This window comes from Octopus sinensis, linkage group LG1, assembly GCF_006345805.1.
Source record: "Octopus sinensis linkage group LG1, ASM634580v1, whole genome shotgun sequence".
Classification (NCBI taxonomy): domain Eukaryota; kingdom Metazoa; phylum Mollusca; class Cephalopoda; order Octopoda; family Octopodidae; genus Octopus; species Octopus sinensis.
In genome coordinates this window covers 39,557,289-39,575,231 of record NC_042997.1, presented here as the reverse complement: position 1 = coordinate 39,575,231, position 17,943 = coordinate 39,557,289, and the positions used below count along the sequence as shown (strand labels likewise).

Here is a 17,943-nt window from a genome sequence, read left to right as displayed (position 1 = left end):
TGGCACTGTTAAGGGAGATGGTGTTTGTTAATTTATTTTTAATATTAGGCACAAGAACATATTACATGTCAGATTAGTCTAGTGCTGCTCCAGAAACAGAGGTTTGTCATTCTGTTTTTTGGTTGTTTTGGTGGGTAGTTTCCATCATGCCAGTTCTTCTAAGCATTCTGCTCTGGAGCTGAGTTTTACTCCAATAAATAAAGCAACTAGTGATGTCATTCCCTTTGTCTCACCAACTTCAACTGAACATAATTCTCGTATGGATTTGTGGTCTTTAGGAGACATTAGGAATTGCAAATTCATTTGACCCTAACTACAAGCCATTTTTTTGTTGACCTTGCTTTAACCACTCTCTCTTACTGAAATACAAAACTGACTATAGCTATGGATGTACATCATGTTTAATGTCTCTTATTCTCGCTCTTGATAATGGGACATAAATATATAGTCAGAGATATGTCTAACAATTTTAGCTTGTATTTTGGCTGAGTTTTCAGTTTTTAAGGTACAGTAGATAATGCCATACGTTTTAACCTTTTTCAATTGAGAGAACTTCTTTCAATATAACTTGGAGAGCCAGTTGTACTTCAAGATGTGTGGGAAGATTTAGTTCACTTCTGTCCTTCCATAAACAGAGGTATATAGTCTTTCTCTTTACTCTCTCCTGGATTAAGCTCCTGCGGCAAAGAAATGCTATTCTGGTTTATGAAATCTTCCCACCTACATTCGTAATATTTTTCTTACTTGCAACTGTGATAGGTCTAAAATTTCCATTCGCTCAGTTTGTATTCAGAGAAGGTTTACTTTAACACAAATTCTATATGAACAAACCATAGCATTTAACTCCATGCAGTCATTGCTACTGCTGTTGTTGTTGTTACTATTTCCGCAATCTTTAAAACTACTTATTTGAGTGTTTAGTACATTTCCTTCTATTATTTGTTCACTAAACTGTTCAGATTCTCCTTCCTCATGCACATTCAGTTGTGTGTCTTGATTTGATTTTGTGTTTTTTGTTTCTGTTTTTTATTGTTTTCTTGCAATTGTAGTGCTTAGTCTTATTGTGTAAGAATGTGTGTTAACCATTTGGGATGTGGAGACATAATGTGCATAAATACAATTTTAAAAAATTTGAAACCTCATTTTTTGTTGTTGTTGTTGTCTATCTCTGGGTATTGAGGGCAAGCTTTCTTTGGGCAATTATAGATCTTTTTGCAAGTACTCCAAAGGAAATTTCATGGTAGATTGTGTTTCATAAAGAAAAGCAAAAGTGTTACTTTACACTATGAAATTGAAATATTATAAAAATAATAATAACGGTTTAAAATTTTAGCATGAGGCCAACAAGTCAATTACATCAACCCCAGTACTCAACTGGTTCTTATTTTATCAATCCCCAAAGGATGAAAGGCAAGGTCAACTTTGGTGACATTTGAACTCAGAATGTAAAGACAAATGAAATGCCAGAAAGCATTTTGTCTGGCATGCTAATGATTCTGCTAGCTTGCCACCTTCCTTAATAATAAAATAATCGTTAGTACTTTAGGCTCAAAGCTTAAAATTTTTTTAGGGGAGGGGGCTAGTCGATTACATCAATGCCAGTACATGACTGGTACTTATTTTATTTCCCTAAAAGGAGAAAAAGTAAGCTCAACCATGGTGGAATTTGGGCTCAGAACAAAAAGGGCTTGAAGAAATACCACTAAACACTTTGTCCAATACACTAATGATTCTGCCAGCTTGCCATCTTCATAATAATAATAATAACTCTTTCTATTATAAGCACAAATAATTCTTTCTTACTATAAGCACAAAGCTTAAAATTTTAGGTCAAGTAATGAGTCAATTCTATCAACCTCAGAACTTGCCTTCTTTTATTTACCCTAAAGTCAACCATGGAATGGTTGACTTTAGGAATTTAAATTCAGAACATATAGAGCCAAAAGAAATCTGGCTAAGCATTTAGTTTGCTGCACAAATGGTTCTGCTAGCTCACTACCTCAATAATAATAGTAATGATGGTGATAGTAATCTTTCCTTTCTTTTTCTTTGCACCCTTTTAAAGCCTAGCCAGGCTCATGGGCTCGGTTTCCCAGTTTCAGTGGTGTATGTGTTCCTCAGCTGGATGGGACGCCAGTCCTTTGCAGCGTTACTCATTTTTGCCAGCTGAGTGAACTGGAGCAACGTGAAATGAAGTGTTTTGCTCAAAACACAATGCGTTGCCCGATCCAGGAATCGAAACCACAATCTTACGATCATGATGCTGACACCCAAACCACTAAGCCACACACCTCTACAGTGATAGTAATAATGATAATAATAATTTCTTTTATTGGGATCAAGAACACAAGATGTAGGTGACAATACAAAAGTAAACAACAAATAAGAACCAGAAAGAGCTTACATATACTCTTTTACTTGTTTCAGTCATTTGACTGCGGCCATGCTGGAGCACCGCCTTTTAATCGAGCAACTCGACCCCGGGACTTATTCTTTGTAAGCCCAGTACTTATTCTATCGGTCTCTTTTGCCGAACCGCTAAGTAACGGAGACGTAAACACACCAGCATCGGTTGTCAAGCAATGCTAGGGGGACAAACACAGACACACAAACATATACACACACACACATACATATATATACACATATATACGATGGGCTTCTTTCAGTTTCTGTCTACCAAATCCACTCACAAGGCTTTGGTCGGCTCGAGGCTATAGCAGAAGACACTTGCCTGAGGTGCCACGCAGTGGGACTGAACTCGGAACCATGTGGTTGGTAAACAAGCTACTTACCACACAGCCACATAGAATAAAAGAATAAGATGAACAAAGTAATGACATCAATAACTTAATAAACAAATAGTACAGAACAACAAAATAATGAGAAAGGTGCCTCAGAAAGGAGGACAATTACACAGAGTAATTTGTAGCTAGCCAGCACACAACCACAGCTTACCAACTCACAAAAATCCTGAGCCTCTTCCAATCTACAGCCACCTTTCAGCCATCCACACAATCTCTTCCACACTTCCACACAATCTCTATGTATATCTAAGAAGCCATTTCAGTCACCCACTATAACTAATCCAGATGTTTCTAAGAATCCTTGATGCCTGAAGAAATTCATTCTTCCAGAGCCTGTCAAAACATAACTGGATATTAGTCTAAAATTACTACCATCTCCACTGCTGCTCATACCTAGGACTACTGACCTGTCATACGAATCTAGGAAGATCATGCTTACCTCTAGATTAATACCTTTCTAATAAAGCATAGCTATGAAACTCAATTTGGGCAAGATAAAAAAGTAGCTGTAATATTTATTGATAATCAGTTGTTTTTTTGTATTTGCCACAAGGCCATAAAATAGAGGCTATTACAAAAGTAGGTTGAAAAAATTATAGAAGTTTTAGAGAGAATAAAACAAGCCATATTTGTATTAAAATGAAAAACTATGAAAGCAAAATTAAAATGTAAAAACAAATAGTCCTAAAAAAAGAGAATGGTTACCTGGGGGAAAATAGGGTACCTCACAAATTCCTCAATAGCCTTTATCACTAATGCAAACACTCTCTTCCTCAAGGGGTATTGATCATCATCATTGTTTTCTATGCCTACATGGGTCAGACAAAATTGATCAGGACAGGTTTTCTACAGCTGGATGATCCTTTTATTACCAGGCTGCATCTGTTCCTCTTAGTTTTTCAAATGGGGTCAATGCAATTACCAGACATGTTTTCATGGAAGATTGCAAGTAAACAACAACGCTTGCATAATGGAGACATTAGCACACAATTTCAAGACAAAGCAACACTCACACACACACACATACACACATACACACATACTCACACACATACACACACAGATACATACATACATGCAAACACACACACACACAGATACATGCATACATGCAAACACACACACAGATACACACATACATGCAAACATACACACACACAGATACATACATACATGCAAACACACACACACATACACACACACACACACACACACATACACACACACACATATATATATACATATATGATGAGCCTCTTTCAATTTCCATGTACCAAATCTATTTACAAGGCTTTAGTCAGCCTGGAGCTATAAGTAGAAAATACTCGCCCAAGGTATTGTATGGTTGTTTTGAACCTGAAACCATTTGGCTCCGCATCAAACTTTTTAACTACATAGCCATGCTTCCATAATTCACTTTTGATAGCTATATATTTTTTAAACTGAAAAATATTCACTTTATGTAAGCATGCAAATCTGCATTTGTATAATAATTGTATACCTATGAATGAGTACATCTCTGAATATTTTGAATGGAGTGGTTTTGCAATTAAAATTCTATATCACATGTTAAATTGATTTAAAACCGTCTGAAATTAAATTTCTTCTCCCCACTTGATGTAAAAATCTTGTTAATTTAATTAATAAGTGCATTTATGAAAAGTATGTTAACTACCTCTCAACAAAATGTCTGTTTCATAAGTTTTTATTGAATTGCCTATTGGTTTACATGGATGATTATTTAAAAGCAACATTTACTGATCTTTACAATGTGTTAAACTTGAACATTATCAAATACCTCTCATATCTTTATATATAAAGGTGAAGTTGTGTGAGTGTCTGTCTCCTCCGATTTAGATTCCTAACTACTCCCACATTTTGCGGTGCAGTTTAACCAAATTCGGGTATCTTATAGTCGTGATTCATATCGAGCCCGTCTGGGTATTAGCGCGCGTCTACAATGAGTCTATGATTTAAAAAATAATTTAACATCATTTTTTTATTCCATTTTAATGCATATTTTTTCGTGTGTCGATGGTGGCGGAGTTGGCGTCCACGCTCACACCTGCACCTGTTTGCTTCTCCCCCTTCTTCCCTCCCTCGTGAAGCTGTGGGGAAGGGAGTGTAAGGAAATCAACGTCGTAATGCATTGTCAAGGAGACCAGCGTTCTTTTAGAACAACGACTTCATGGCTTGAAGTCGCCAAAACAGAAATCGCTAAAAAAGCTGAAACAGATCCAAAAAAATGGCAATTACCGCCACACAGGGCAGGTTTCCTGTGCAAACAATTTGCACAACCGAATGTTTTAGTTGTTGCACAAATCTTTATATATAAAAGTGAAGTTGTGTGTCTGTCTCCTACGATTTAGATTCCTAACTACTCCCACATTTTGCGGTGCAGTTTAACCAAAACCGGGTATCTTATAGTTGTGATTCATATCGAGCCCTTCTGGGTATTAGCACGCGTCTACGATGAGTCTATGATTTTAAAAAAAATTTACCATAATTTTTTTCCATTTTAATGCATTTTTTCGCTATTATATAAGGGAAGTAACTCTCTAAAAATGTCTACGATGAGTCAACAATTTAAAAAAAAATTTATCATCATTTTTTTTCCATTTTTAGTGCATGTTTTTGCTATAACTCACTAAAAATGCTTGTATAGTTATTTCCCTTACAAACCCGAGTAACGCCAGGCGATACTGCTAGTATTTAAATAAAAGTATAAAATAGCTAGAAACTATAGGAATATATTAGTAGAACACACAGGGTATATGCTCCGGAATAAATCTTAAAATGCTCATTTTATTCATATTAAATATAGCTAAGAGTTATTTATAGCTGTAGCAATAAATTCTTGTGACTGAATAGCTTAGACAGCAACACCAGCATATGTTAGTAATCTGATAAATAGTTTTATATAAAACAAAACTTTTCAAACTGATGTTGTAATTGCTTTTTTTTTTTTTCTTCACTGGTTGAAAGGACAAGTAATGTTATTTCTAATAAGATCATTAAAAACCAATTTTGATTATGTTTTTATATTCATTTAAAACATGTTACATTTAACAATTGATTCTAACCCTTAAAACACTACTGGTGCCATAATTTTTACAACACATGTCTTTACACTTCTACAAATTAGCTGATGCCTTTAATACTGACCAATTTCTCAGCCCACTGAGCAATTTAATTATGTGTTTCTAACACGAGAAATTTCCTTTATATATTTTCTTTCATATCATATAGGCGCAGGAGTGGCTGTGTGGTAAGTAGCTTGCTAACCAACCACATGGTTCCGGGTTCAGTCCCACTGCGTGGCATCTTGGGCAAGTGTCTTCTGCTATAGCCCCGGGCCGACCAATGCCTTGTGAGTGGATTTGGTAGACGGAAACTGAAAGAAGCCTGTCGTATATGTGTATACGTGGCCTTCTACATGGGATGGAGCCAGCCTACGTATGCATACCTTCCCTTCTTGGGACACAAAACTCTACTTGTGAAGACGTGTTGAGGCAAGTGAGGATCAGAATCGAAATCGATCAATGGAAATTGCGGATGTGCTACCAGTGCCGGTGGCATGTCGAAACTCTGCTTGTGAAGACCCATTGAGGCAAGTGAGGATCAGAATCGAAATCGATCAATGGAAATCGATCAATGGAAATTGCAGATGTGTTACCAGTGCCGGTGGCATGTAAGAGAACTTTCCGTTTCGCGACCGTTGCCAGCACCGCCCCGTTTCGTGTCCGTTGCCAGCCTCGCCTGGCCCTCGTGCCGGTGGCACATAAAAAGCACCATCCGTTCGTGGCCGTTTGCCAGCTCTGTCTGGCACCAGTGCGGGTGGCACGTAAAAAGCACCCACTACACTCACGGAGTGGTTGGCGTTAGGAAGGGCATCCAGCCATAGAAACACTGCCAGATTTGACTGGGCCTGATGAAGCCTTCTGGCTTCACAGACCCCAGTAGAACCGTCCAACCCATGCTAGCATGGAAAACGGACGCTAAATGATGATGATGATGATGATGATGATGTATGTGTGTGTTTGTGTGTCTGTGTTTGTCCCCCTAGCATTGCTTGACAACCGATGCTGGTGTGTTTATGTCCCTGTCACTTAGCAGTTTGGCAAAAGAGACTGATAGAATAAGTACTGGGCTTACAAAGAATAAGTCCCGGGGTCGATTTGCTCGACTAAAGGCGGTGCTCCAGCATGGCCGCAGCCAAATGACTGAAACAAGTAAAAGAGTAAAAGAGTATATTAAGGCACAAAAGCATTTCAAATTCATATATGAAAATAATAATATTACTTAGATGTACTTGCATAGCAAGTGATTTGATCTGAGATTGTGTGCTGAAACGAAAACACCTTCCACGCTGCAAAATAATAATAAATTTATGTAAGGGCATACTCTTAAATCCATGCTATTAAATTACCTCTGCTCCTTTCAGCTAACTGGGCTCATGCAACCTCCACTCATACCTTCCCAGGTCACTAATCTCTCTTCCTCTCATTATCCTTGTTGCTTTCAACACTTCATGTCCTGCACTTATCACTATGGCCAGTCCTTTCTCCCCAGAACTTTAATCCTCTGGAATTATCTCTCTGCTCATGTCTTTCTGACAAGTGTTTACTCTACAATGGTTCAAGTGGAATTAATGGCTTGAATTTTAATGGTTTAGGATGGCCTGCAAAGGACAAGGACACTGCCCCTTCCTTCAAACCCAGCACATAAAAGTAAATAAATCTAAATAAATAAATGGAAAAGAGACTGAGATAACCATTGACTACAAAAGAAGTAAAATGAGTTGTGAAAATTGTTATTTATTAAATGCATTAATCTAGAAATTTCTCAAACACAAACAGTTTTACAAATATATTCAATATACACATGTAGGATTGATAATTTTGTATTTTCTGAAATATATTTGCTAACATGTAACTCACAGCACATTTTAAGTCAGAAGCCTTCGTAGTAGCTGTTGTTATTAAACTAGGCTATAAACTAAGCCCTTCCATTTTTTTTTTGGCATATTATTTTTAGCTTTGCAAATCCTTGCTTTGTGAAACCCATCAGATAATTGTGCTTCAAACTTGCAGCAATATTTAGGCTCTTTTCTTCATACACTAAAATCAAATTTAAAAAAAAACTCAAGTGTTCTTTATGAACTGTTTCATTCTGCTGATGCTGAAGTATTAATAGTACAATACAGAAGGACACTTTAAGAATTAAGCAATTTTTTTTACCTCTGGTTGCTCTGAATTAGGTATGTGCTTAAGCCTGCACAAGACTGTTATTCTGACCCAAAATATACATAAATTATCTGGTAGCAATTGCCAGATGCTATAATTCTTGAACAGTTTTTACACACTCGTATGAGCCAACATTACCAAAGCAGTACTACTTGATAAAGGGATAGATATGTACCAGATAATGCAACCACCAACTTAGGAAAGCTACACACTCAACTCTGGTTACAAAAATATATCACAAACCTACTATCACAAAAATCTTTCAATTATCAGAGCATCAAGCTCCTTCTGTTTCTACACATTCTATAACATCTATTCCTTTTCTGAACTTTACCATTTTATCCCACAGCTCACACTTCTTTTTCCCTCACTTCTTAAACTCATTCTTATTGCTAGACCATTGAACAGTCGTCCTCAAAACTTTACATAAGTTTAGACAGTCTTCAAATTCCTTCTTTAAACTTCTTTTGTCAACATATAATTTTTATTAATTAAACTTAAAGATTAATCACATTAACTTCACACACTTTCTTGTCCAGTAGTTCTACATTCCCCAATTAATTTAGATATATCTCTATCAATATTTCCATTTTAGTTGACTTCTTGTTAGAGTATTACACAAATTTCTAAAAATTAATCAAAGGCAGATATAAATTGCATCTTTTATAGACATTCTTTGTCTTTAATTTAGATGATTCTTTTAATCCTTGCAATTTGGACTGGTCTTGAATTTAGATTATTATGGGATAAACTTCTTTTTTTTAATGCCAACAAACTTTTAACTTTGATGTGCTAGGATGTTTAGGAACCATACAAAAGATACTGGTATTAATATATAAATTACTTTTTGCATATATTTGTGTTTCAAGTTGCATAAATATTTAGAGTGTCAATCCAAATTTTTTTGTTAAATATGTTATTTACATACTTATTATTATTTTTTTGTGTGAATATGAAGAAAGAGTTAAATTTTATGCTTATGATTCAAAAAGTAACGTTGGAAACATACATTACGTTTTTTTAAAACCTTTTGGCTCATTATTTGTATATTTGTAACTTTTCCAGTATTCTGACTTCCTTTTATTTCATAATCCACTGAGATCAGATCAAGTAAATACTTTTGTATGTTTAGAAAATTTTGTCCTTTTTTTTTTTTTTGCATTTCATGATATCCCAAGTGTATGTCAATATTTAAGTTTACTTCATGAAATGTTTTATAGAGAAATTAATTTCTCTCTACATATTTGTTGATGTACAGCTTTCAAGAGCCTACCTAACCATCTGTTTGCTTCAGTTCTTACTGTTCTTAATACTTGTTTTCTTTAACTTGAGAAAACAGAGATAAACATAGTTATAGTTATTTATAAACAGTGCATTTTACGTTTACAGACTTTGTTTTTATCTAATTTTGTCAATAAAAGATTATTGTAACTCGTTAGTAGAGGTAGTCAGGTATCAACAATTATTCGATAGAAAAAAATGATTTCTTTTGTTTTCTCAAATCATATTCTTTTTAGCCTCTATCTAATGCTATTCTTTTTAGCCTCTATCTGATGTTATTTTTAACGTCAAATCATTTATCAAAAGAAGCCATTTTCCTAAGATAATAATCCAAGAAAAAAAATTTGTAGTAAGCACAATAATATTGCAGTAAATTCTTGACAAACCAAATTGTTACAAAATTTCAATCATTGTTGCAACCATTTTTCAGACCTTACTAATACCTTCTAAAAAAATGTACAATTGTTATATTTCCTGACATCCCCTCATTATTATCTGAAACTCTGAGCTTTAAAAAGTAGTTATGTATAATATACAGCATAACTTAAATTTAAATTGCTTTCAAAAGGTTAATTCTAATCAATTTATGAATAATTTTGAGCAAGAAAAATTTAGTCAGGCTTGAAAAATATATCATAAGAAGGAATTATATTTAAAAGTTAGCAGTAGTTGTTGAAAAATCAGATTATTGTTGGGAGAAGACTGAAATTATAATAAAGAAGTATTTCAAAAAGAAGTATGGGAATGTCATTGCAGAATGTGATTGAACAGAGTATGAACAAATGTGTTGCAAGAAAGAGGGTCATATGATGCATATAGACGAGGACAGCTGTGAAAAGAAATGCTGATAAGGACCTTAGTCTTACAAGCTGCATCACAACCTCATTAGCAGTCAATCACCCTGGAAAATGGGTGGTATTAAGAAGGGCATCAAACTATGGAAACTATGTGGAAACAGACATTTGATTTTGATAATGACACAGTCCTCAGGCCCATCAAATTCTATCAAGCCATCATCCAACTTATGCTAGCATGAAAGCTAGACATTAACAGTTGACGATGGTGGTGGTAGTGGCAGCAGCAGTGGCAGTGGTGGTGGTGGTGGTGGTGGTGTGGTGGTGGTGGTGGTGGTGGTGGTGGTGGTGGTGGTGGTGGTGGGTATGGTGGTGGTGGTGGTGGTGGTGGTGGTGGGTATGGTGGTGGTGGTGGTGGTGGTGGTGGTGGTGGTGGTGGTGGTGTTGGCAGCACAACTGCAGCTGTATAAAAAGGGTCAGCTAGAGAAATTAATTATATGTTTTCAAAGTAATCATACTAACTTCTTTGGGGTGCTAAGTCTATGAGGGTAATGTAGGTTATAGTAAAAAGAAGACATAGTTGATTTAGTAAAGCCTTGTATCTGGAATTGGACTACAGACATCATATTTCTGGTGATATAATTGCAAGAGGGCGATTTTGCAAAATTACATATCTATAAATTTGTTGACATAGAAAAGGTATTTATCTGGATCTGATTGGTAATTAATTATAGATGAGTAATTCTTCAGCTTATTACAAAGGAATGAAGGAAGTGTCATTTTTAGCAATAAATTCAAGAATTTAAGGCTTCATTGTATGTCTTCCAAGCTTAAGTAAACTACATCCATGTACAAAATAATATTGGTTTCAAATTTTGGCATAAGGCTAGCAGTTTTAGTGGTGGAGGTAAGCTGATTGCATAGACCCCAGTATTTAACTGGTATTTATTTTATTGGCCCTGAAAGGATGAAAAACAAAGTTGACCTCAGTGGTGTTTGAACTCAGAACGTAAAGACATGAAATGTCAGAAAGCATTTTGCCCAGTCTACTAATGATTATTATTTCTTTATTGCCCACAAGGGGCTAAACGTAGAGGGGACAAACAAGAACAGACAAAGGGATTAAATCGATTACATCGACCCCAGTCCGTAACTGGTACTTAATTTATCGACCCCAAGAGGATGAAAGGCAAAGTCGACCTCGGCGGAATTTGAACTCAGAACGTAGCGGCAGACGAAATACCTATTTCTTTATTACCCACAAGGGGCTAAACATAGAGGGGACAAACAAGGACAGACATAGGTATTAAGTTGATTACATCGACCCCAGTGTGTAACTGGTACTTAATTTATCGACCCCAAAAGGATGAAAGGCAAAGTCGACCTCGGCGGAAGTTGAACTCAGAACGTAGCGGCAGACGAAATACCGCTAAGCATTTCGCCCGATGTGCTAACGTTTCTGCCAGCTCGCCACCTTCATGTACAAAATGATATTACAATATAATGTTACAATGGAACTGAATTAATTTACAATATGAAGTCAAGTACTGGAGACTCTTATACTGCATGTATGATTCATGGTGGAATAAGTAAGCTCTGTCACTAACCTATTTGATGCTAACCCACCTGAGACTGCACTTTATTCTGTGATACAAACAAAGTTCCTGTCTTAAAGTAATTTAAATTAAAAACTTCCATCAAATTTTCATGCTACGTTCCAAATACCAGCATAATAATGTCTGAGCGCTGGAGTGGCTGTGTGGTAAGTAGCTTGCTCACCAACCACATCTTGGGCAAGTGTCTTCTGCTATAGCCCCGGGCCGACCAATGCCTTGTGAGTGGATTTGGTAGACGGAAACTGAAAGAAGCCTGTCGTATATATGTATATATATATATGTGTGTGTGTGTATGTGTTTATGTGTCTGCGTTTGTCCCCCTAGCATTGCTTGACAACTGATGCTGGTATGTTTATGTCTCCGTGACTTAGCGGTTCGGCAAAAAGAGACCGATAGAATAAGTACTGGGCTTACAAAGAATAAGTCCTGGGGACGATTTGCTCGATTAAAGGCAGTGCTCCAGCATGGCCGCAGTCAAATGACAGAAACAAGTAAAAGATAAAAAAGAGACTTATTTTACTGAATTCTTCCTCATTTTCAAAATTTCGTTGAAACAAAGGCAGAGTATTTCAACAAAAATATGGTAATAAAACATTTTCTTAGTTTTAGAATATCAAATTATAATAGACTTAGTATTGCAACGTGGGTGAAGGAAGTTTAAATTATTACTCTGTTTTTGACAAAGAAAACATGGACATAGTTGTTTTTTGTTTTTGTTTTTTGGGGGGTTTTTGGGGTTTGTTTTTATGGAAGGCAAGTTATATGTTGCAGAGAAAGCTTTCAAAGGAATATTTTTTATGACAAATTTACATTTTTGAAACACATTTTCAAGAAGAAAAATATAAGTTCTTAAAAAAAATAGACGAATGAAAGGGAATTTGTAAAAGAAGGAAGAAAACAAAAATGTCTTCTTATAAAAAAATAATTTGCTTTTCAGTAAATTGATGGCAGAGGGTGATGGAAATGGAAACAATTTAAAAGAGTGATATTAAATAACAGAATTGTTTAAAGCAGGATATAATTATTTTAATTAAAATGGAAAACAGCATTTTTCCATTCAATTATAAATTATACTAATCTAAGGAGCAATTGTACTAAATGGATTTAATGAAGATGAATAAAACCTGATAATCTACTTAAATTACACAATAGTATTTGTTTTTTAGGAGGCACTTCCTAGCATGAAATCTTTATATATTTTCTAAAAATATAATCATGATAGCAGCATAGCAATACAGTATACCCTGTTCATTAATCTATTTACAAAAATATCACAGAATGTTGTATTTTTGGTGAAGTATCTGGTCACTCCTACTAAATTCAGTGTTCTTGCCTTCTTATATTTAGAAATAGCTAAATATAAGTATTATCTTATATTATTTGAGTTTCAAGTAAGAAGGCTTCAGGCATCTGTATGATAATATACAGCTCAGTACTTGTAAAAATAATGGTAAAGATTGTAATAACTTATCTATTTGACAAAATATTTGCTTCTTTCTTTAGAATAAAAAAATGCTGTAAAATAAAATGTTAAATTATATTTGAAAAATAGAACAGAATACAGCATCATAATCGTCTTTTTCATAACTTTTGTGTGAGCTTTTTCCATTGGGTTTGAGTTGAATGAGATCTCTTGAGGTGGAATTCTACAACCAGATGCCCATCATGTTACCAGCCACTACTTTTTTTTTTTTCAAGTAGGGTATTTTTATTCCATTCGTCTTCCCACAATACTAAAAAGATATATTCCTTTACGGTAGACATAAACAATCACACCATTGCTTAAATAGTGTCATGAAGACATGGGGAGAAACAAACAGTCACACACACATAAACACACATACATTTGTCATCATGCTTAACCCTTTTGTTACCGTATTTAGTTTGAGATGCTCTGTGTTTCTTTCAATTACTTTAATATAACAAAGAATTTAGTAAAATAACTTAGTTATCATTCAGCTAGTGTTAGGAACATAAATTGTGACTAAGGTTTGGTGGAAGATTTTAATTCAAAACTTATGAAAACAAGACATTTGTACACAGAGCCAGAGCCGGTTTCAGCCGGGTTAGTAACAAAAGGGTTAAATACTGGAGTCAATGTAATCAACTTAACCTGTCCCCCAAAATGGCTGGCCTTGTGCCAAAATTTGAAACCACTACCAAGCCTGGTCAAAATATGTGAATTTTCATAACTAAACATGGCAAATTTAAAATTAAGTACAACATTCTAAATACTTACTTTATTGATATTTGACTTACTATGTAAAAAAAAAAATGTCTACATAACTATTCTGGAATCAATCAAAGCCGAATTCCTTAAAAGTTCTTCTTCACACAACTAAATAATAAGTGTGGCCACAAATGAAATATCTATATGAAATCAATAAACTTAGAACACTGATACCAGACTAGATCTTGTTGACATCTGATTTCAAGAATCTATGAGAGCCTCTTATCCTTCCGTTAAATAGAGTAACTACATCAAATATTAGCTTTGTTATTCATTGAAATTCAATAGAGTCGAAATGGATAGCCAGATGTTTTTCAATTTAAACTAACTACAAGATATTTACTAGATTAAATTTGTTTACCATTGATATGGAAAATAGGATATCTGTTATGATATTTTTTGCTTTGTTTTTGTTTTTATTTATTAAGCTTAAGATGGGAACTCATTCATCTTTTGATTCTATAGATATACTCAGATATTTTGTAAAATTCTGGAAACAGGATGAAACAAGACAGAAAGCTACTTTAACAATTATCAGACAAAATGCCTTCTAGCCCTTTACATTTTGGGTTCAAACCCCACCAAGGTCAACTTTGCCTTTCATCCTTCTGAAGTTACTCTCTTTTACTCTTTTACTTGTTTCAGTCATTTGACAGCAGCCATGCTGGAGCACCGCCTTTAATCGAGCAACTCGACACCAGGACTTATTCTTGTGTAAGCCCAGTACTTATTCCATCGGTCTCTTTTGCCGAACCGCTAAGTAACGGGGACATAAACACACCAGCATCAGTTGTCAAGCAATGCTAGGGGGACAAACACACTCACACATACATATATACGATGGGTTTCTTTCAGTTTCCGTCTACTAAATCCACTCACAAGGCATTGGTCGGCCCGAGGCTATAGTAGAAGACATTTGCCCAAGGTGCCACGCAGTGGGACTGAACCCGGAACCATGTGGTTGGTAAACAAGCTACTTACCACACAGCCACTCATAACCCTTTCATTTGAAGTTGATAACATAAAGTATCATTCAAGTCCTTGAGGCAATCTAATTCACTGTTCCTTCCACCCAGATCCCCAACCTTGTGTCCATGTAAGAAATCAATAACTAATATAACCAAAAGAGTGAAAACTAAACTTCAATGAAAAATAAACAGAATAGGCCTCAGGCTAAATCATCTGACACACAATATACCAAAAAGTCGAACTAAAGAAATATTTCATATTATGATTTACTTTTAACTCCCTTTGAAAATAGATTATACTGTGTCCCTTTCATTTTTTCTTGCCCCTCCTTTATTCTTCTGTCCCTCTGCTTCTACCTCTCTCGCTTCTCTTCCCAATTGACCGGCATTCAACCAAGGCTGACCTTTCTTTCTTGGGCTGGCCGTTGTCCATACAACATCGATATTCCTCCCTGTGCCGGTGAAATCTTGTATCTCTGCCGTAAGGCTTCATTTCCACACATGCCAGCTTAATTTAATTTGTCCTTTGTCGAAAGACACCTGTTGTTATGTCCTGTTATTATTTTTATTGTATTTGAGTAACATCTATATTTTTTTCGTGCTTGTTTTTTTTTTGTATACATTCGCTGCTTTCTTCCAAGGAATCTAGTGCTCTTAGCTTAGTTTTTCCTTGGGGCTGGCCAGATTTGAGCAATCTCGAGCATAATCAGCCGAAGTTGCGAAGATAATCTTGTACTCAACTGAGGAAAGAAAACTTTGAATGACCCATCCTTGTTTTCTTTGTATCGTCTATCTGGATGTGTTATTGTCCCATTTTTGTATCACCTAACTGTCCGGATGTTTTGCGTTCTTGTCCCATTTTGTATTTTATATATATATATATATAGTCGCCATGATAGATCGTTAGCCACTACACACATTTTTTCTCTACTTTTTTTCTCTCCTTTTTTTCTCTCCTTGTTTCTCTCCTTTTTCTCTCCTTTTTTTTCTCCTTGTTTCTCTCCTTGTTTTTTCTGTGTCCCTTTCTGTAGGAGAGCGTAGGCTCAAAACGTAAAAGACTTTTTCTATTCCTGAGCATTATACTAATACATTTGTTTTATTTTGTACACTATCTGTCTTCGTCTTTTGGTTTTTTTTTGTAAACTCTCCCTATATATATATATATATATATATATATATATATATATATATAGGGACAACCTGCTGAAAGCCGCTGACCAGATCTGTGGCTGGTGCAAAGTCCCCTTAAGACCCAAAATAACGTGGTGGTGGAACAATATTGTTGACAGGGCTATTAGACAAAAGAAACAGGCTTGGAAGGCCTGGAAGAACGGTGGTAGCAGGGAAGTGTATCAGACTGCCAGAAGGGAAGCTAGGAGACAGGTCTATCTAGCCAGAGGGGAAGCAGATAAAAGAAAGTTTGCCAATGTCCTGCGCCGTGAGGATGAAAGACTTGAGGTATTTCGTGTTGCAAGACAGTGTGTGAGAGAGAATCGTGATGTGGTAGGAGAGAAATGTGTTCGCATGGAGGATGGTTCACTTGCGCTAAATGAGGATGCAAAGAGAGAAGCTTGGAGACGCCACTATGAAAGGTTGCTGAATGAGGAAAATGAATGGGATAAAGAGAGTCTGCCGAATGTTGACCCAACAGAGGGACCAGCTATCCGAGTTGATAGTTCCGTGGTAGCTAAGGCAATTAGAAGCATGAAGACAGGGAAAGCCCCAGGCCCATCAGGAATTACTGCAGAGATGCTCAAAATATCTGGTAGTGTCGGCTATAGCATAGTCACCCGTATAGTTAACCAGGTGATATACAAAGGAGTCATACCCAATGACTGGTGTAGCAGCATAATAGTCAACTGCTACAAAGGTAAAGGAGATGGCCTAGATACAAATAACTACAGGGGCATCAAGCTGTTGGATCAGGTAATGAAGGTTACGGAGAGGGTTATAGCCCAGTTAATTAGAGAGAGAGTTAGCTTAGATGATATGCAGTTTGGGTTCGTGCCAGGGAAAAGTACTACTGATGCTATATTCCTGGTAAGACAGCTGCAGGAGAAATACCTAGCCAAAGGTAAGCCCTTGTACCTGGCTTTTGTTGACTTAGAGAAAGCCTTTGACAGGGTCCCCCGATCCCTTATCTGGTGGTCAATGAGGAAACTAGGGATAGATGAATGGTTAGTGAGAGCTGTGCGAGCCATGTACAGAGACGCAGCTAGTAAGGTGAGGGTTGGCAACGAGTACAGTGAAGAAGAATCCGGGTAGAGGTTGGGGTCCACCAAGGTTCAGTCCTCAGCCCCCTCCTATTTATCATAGTCCTCCAGGCAATAACGGAAGAATTTAAGACAGGATGCCCCTGGGAGCTCCTATATGCTGATGACCTTGCTCTAATTGCTGAGTCACTATCAGAACTGGAGGAGAAGTTTCAGGTGTGGAAACAAGGATTAGAGTCGAAGGGCCTTAGAATCAACCTAGCCAAAACCAAAGTCCTAATAAGTAGGAAGGTGGACCAACCACAAACGACTTCAGGTAGATGGCCCTGCTCGATCTGTAAAAAGGTGTAGGTAGAAACTCTATAAGGTGCACCAAGTGTAAGCTATGGACACATAAGAGGTGCAGCAATGTCAAAGGTAGGCTAACTGGGAAGATAGTTTTCGTATGTGGCAGATGCTCAGGAGAAATAAACACTGGAAATGTGCAGAGACCAACTTCTACCACGTTCCAGGGAGACAAACTAGAAGTAGTTGATAGCTTCCGCTACCTAGGAGACCAAGTTAGTAGCGGGGGTGGGTGTGCTGAAAGTGTAACTGCTAGAGTAAGAATAGCCTGGGCAAAGTTTAGGGAGCTCTTACCCCTGCTGGTGACAAAAGGCTCTCGCTCAGAGTAAAAGGCAGACTTTATGATGCATGTGTACGTACAGCCATGCTACATGGTAGTGAAACATGGGCCGTGACTGCTGAGGATATGCGTAAGCTCGCAAGAAATGAAGCCAGTATGCTCC

The 17,943-nt window shown here is 36.5% G+C and overlaps 1 protein-coding gene and 1 long non-coding RNA gene across 9 annotated transcripts in view; one reads left to right on the top strand and one right to left on the bottom strand.

Moving 5' to 3' along the window:
* The window catches only part of LOC118761740, a 16,968-nt gene extending 12,478 nt beyond the window's left edge, over window positions 1–4,490 (bottom strand). Inside the window, exon 1 of the long non-coding RNA XR_004997614.1 lies at window positions 4,480–4,490. This is a non-coding gene — a long non-coding RNA (uncharacterized LOC118761740). The remainder of the gene's footprint in view (window positions 1–4,479) is intronic.
* Window positions 1–17,943, top strand: part of LOC115209857 — a 255,590-nt gene that overhangs the window by 214,980 nt on the left and 22,667 nt on the right. The gene's annotated exons all lie outside the window — the stretch shown is intronic.